General features: G+C 37.4%; 1 long non-coding RNA gene across 1 annotated transcript; it reads right to left on the reverse strand.

Moving 5' to 3' along the window:
- Positions 1-325: 325 nt before the first annotated feature.
- On the reverse strand, positions 326-3473 carry LOC114557830 (uncharacterized). Its single transcript, XR_003692849.1, has 2 exons — positions 3313-3473; positions 326-1089 (listed from the first exon to the last, which is right to left on the reverse strand). It is a non-coding gene; the product is annotated as an uncharacterized LOC114557830 (long non-coding RNA).
- Between the last annotated feature and the right edge of the window lie 208 nt (positions 3474-3681).

Below are 3681 nucleotides of genomic sequence, written 5' to 3' on the forward strand. Positions count from 1 at the left end.
ATTCCAGGCAACTTCCCAACGTCATCAGAAGTCTGTGTTACCATCCAGTGTTTCGGGTGAGAGACCACTAGTGGCAGAAAGTTACATACTGTATGTTTAATATCTGCAGTTTTCAACCTTCTTGTCTTCAGAGAATCAAATGTTTTCTTACCCAGTTAAAACTAAAACAGTTGTTATTATACTGTCTGCAGTTTGTTATTTTTATAATGATCTGTAGTTTTACCCACATCTACTTTATCTACACAAAGTGTTGTCTCTTTGTCGTTACATAACCGGACTACTTTATGAATGGGTGAACATGACGACATTAAACACAGACCCAGAGTTAAACTTCCAACATGTTTTATTCAACAGGAGATACAAGTTACTCTGATTCATCAGGTAGTAACAGATTACTTTCATTCATCAGGTAGAAACAGATTACTTTAATTCATCAGGTAGTAACAGATTACTCTGATTCATCAGGTAGTAACAGATTACTCTGGTTCATCAGGAAGTAACAGATTACTCTGATTCATCAGGTATCTTTACACCTTTTTCATAGTGAACAGGATTACCTTTCTCATCACAACTGATTACTATTCTCAGGTTGGCATCAGAGCCATGGCACTTACAGTGGGGAAGACTCTTGTTCTTATTGCATCTGCAGTTAACAACTCTGAACTTTTTAAGGCTGATTCTCAGATTTTGATTTCCTGGATACTTCTCTCCTTCATTCCCACAGACCTTTTGGACAACACCATAACTGGCACTGATAAAGGTGTTCTCCTTCTTACACCTCTTACTATTGGTTTCACTGATTCTTCTCTGTCTAATCACGGCGTCACAGCTTTTACATTTCATGTTCTGGTTGATATGCTGATTTATAAACTTCTTAACTCTTGGATCTAGTTGTCTCCCAAATGTTTCAGCCTCAGTTTCTTCTCCGCTGTTATTCATCTCCTCGGTGCAGCCATCATCGTCCATCTCCTCGTTGATATGCTGGTATTTAATCTTTGCGACAGGATTTTCTTCTTCTTCAAACTCCAGAGAGAGCACGGCAGCAGAGAGCAGCAGAACACCGGCAGAGAGAGAGATCTTCATGGTTGTCTGGAGAACACAGAGTTATAATAACCATCATTAATAAATGGTAAAAAGATAGTTCATTATACTTGATACTTATTTTACTGTTAACAAACAATGAAATGATGATTTATAGGTCAGAATAGCAGCCATGCAGCAGATAACAAGAGACTGGCTGAAAGCATTAACACCAACAGTCCAGAGATGAAAAGAAAACAATGCATAACATTTTAGAAATGGAGAGATTCAAATACAGAATCAGAAATGAAGAATTTGAGTGTGAAACACGCTGGGCTAAATGGATACAATATAAAGCCAAGAACTAAAACAGGAAAGTACGAGGAATTTAGATCGATAAAATCATGTAAAGAACAGAAGCAGGGCCGGGTTGGGAAAGAAAAACATAACTCAACATGCATAGTTAAACACACCTGAGAGGAGTAAAGAAGCACACACACATACAAATATGAATAAATTGTAGATGTATACCAATTATTTTTATGTAAAAATATTTAGTTATTTTTTCATGCACGTCCTTGCTTTTTCTGATAAATGAATGAATGAACTAAGTTTTTGATTTTGATTTGATTTGATTTATTTTGGATTTGACAAACAACATAATCCAAAGGGTAGCATGATAAAGTGTTAACACTTATTTCCAACATGGTCCTTGAGTTAAAACATGCAATACATAACAACCTATGTCAATAACATATAATACAGATCATCCAAGGTTTCAAAGCATTCTAAAATCAAAGAATTATAAAACACATACAATAATCAGTCTACTCTTATTACAAAAATATTGGCTACTCTATTCCATAAAAATGCCTTAACCTTGTGTCTAAAAACCCCTCTGGTATTTACAATTTTGAGGGAAAGTGGCAGATTATTCCACAATGTTATACCTGTATAAAAAAAGAACTTCTAGCTGCAATGGTGACTCTGGGCACTTTACAAGACGGGACACTGGCCCTAGTATTGTGATTGTGTATGAACCATTTTTAAACTTTAACTGCTCCACTCTAACATGTACTAGCAGCTACCCTACCCTTTTAAAAGCCTCTCTACCAATATAAGTCCGGGGGGTGGGGGGGTGGGGGGGTATTTAACAGGTAGCGGATAACATTATTTTGCTGTTTTTAAGTTTAACTGATAATCCACAGTACCAAGCAGAACATGCATAATCGAAATGACATTGAAGAAAGGTATTGTGTTTTAAGTTAAGTCATTGTCTGGGTTAACTTTTATTTATATATATATATATACACACAAATCAACTTCTATGTTTCTTTGGTAAAAGTTGGGAGTGTATGCATATATAGTATGTGTATGCGTATATATGTATAGATGTATGATTAGAAGTGCATAGGGGTGCAGATGTATGTGTATGTAATGTTTTTTGAATCTATTTTATTTTTATGTTTTGTTAATTCGTTTCTATTTTCTAGTACTGTCAGTTATTAACGGCGTTAACGCAAACCCATTTTAACGGCGTCAATTTTACTATCACAAGATTAACGTTCGTTTTGGAGTAGCAAACTTTGTAGTTTTTAGTAATTAACTAGTAACGTTAGAAAAACTACAACACCACACCAGATCTAGCTAAACCGGAAACTAAAGAACAGGCATGCTGCTCCCGAGCCAGCCAAACAGTAGCAGGCTAACGTTACGTTTTGAGTGGATGGCGAGCACAAGACGCCGAAGTGGATGCCAATAAGATTCTGAATGGAAAGTTTACTTTTAAAAAGTTGAAACATGGTTCCATTGACAAGACCAAAGTGATCTGTGTGTGTTTTGTGGTGTGGTGTGCTTGGCCACACAGCCGATGGCCAAGCACACAGCTGATGGCCAAACACACAGCTGATGGCCAAACACACAGCTGATGGCCAAACACACAGCTGATGGCCAAGCACACAGCTGATGGCCAAACACACAGCTGATGGCCAAACACACAGCTGATGGCCAAACACACAGCTGATGGCCAAACACACAGCTGATGGCCAAGCACACAGCTGATGGCCAAGCACACAGCTGATGCATATGATAATGGTACTGCATTGTATGGTAATGTATTGTTAATTAAGTGAAGGAATTTCAATAAAAGTATATATAAAAAAGCATTGAAAGAGTGAATGTATTAACTATCTATGTTCATGGATAAACTGTTGTTTTTTCTCCAGCAGCAGAAAGCAGCAGAACACCAGCAAAGATAGAGATGATAGTCTGGGAACACAGAGTTCTAATTACCTGAGATCAGATGAGATTATTATTAGTCAGCAATTTACCGATTGTTGCAGAAAGAGTTGTTGCAGAAAGCTTCAGTCTGTCCTTCACTTCTCTGGTTTCATGCAATGAGAAAGATGAAATGGTTACCAAAACAAAGAGTAAACTCTGACACGATGCAAATCTGAAGAGTCTGCAGACAGAAAAATGAAATCATCTCGTGTCTTATATCGTCTGACAGAGAGAGGTTGTCTCTGAAGTTCATCACCATATATGGTGACCAATCTGCTCCAGGTTCAGGTCTTACACCCACAGATCACATATTCATACACACTTCACTGATGGTCAAAGGCAACCACAGGAAATCAAGAAGGAAAGTTAAGATGATGTTTT

The sequence above is a fragment of the Perca flavescens genome, chromosome 6 (assembly GCF_004354835.1).
Source record: "Perca flavescens isolate YP-PL-M2 chromosome 6, PFLA_1.0, whole genome shotgun sequence".
NCBI classification, from domain to species: Eukaryota; Metazoa; Chordata; class Actinopteri; order Perciformes; family Percidae; genus Perca; species Perca flavescens.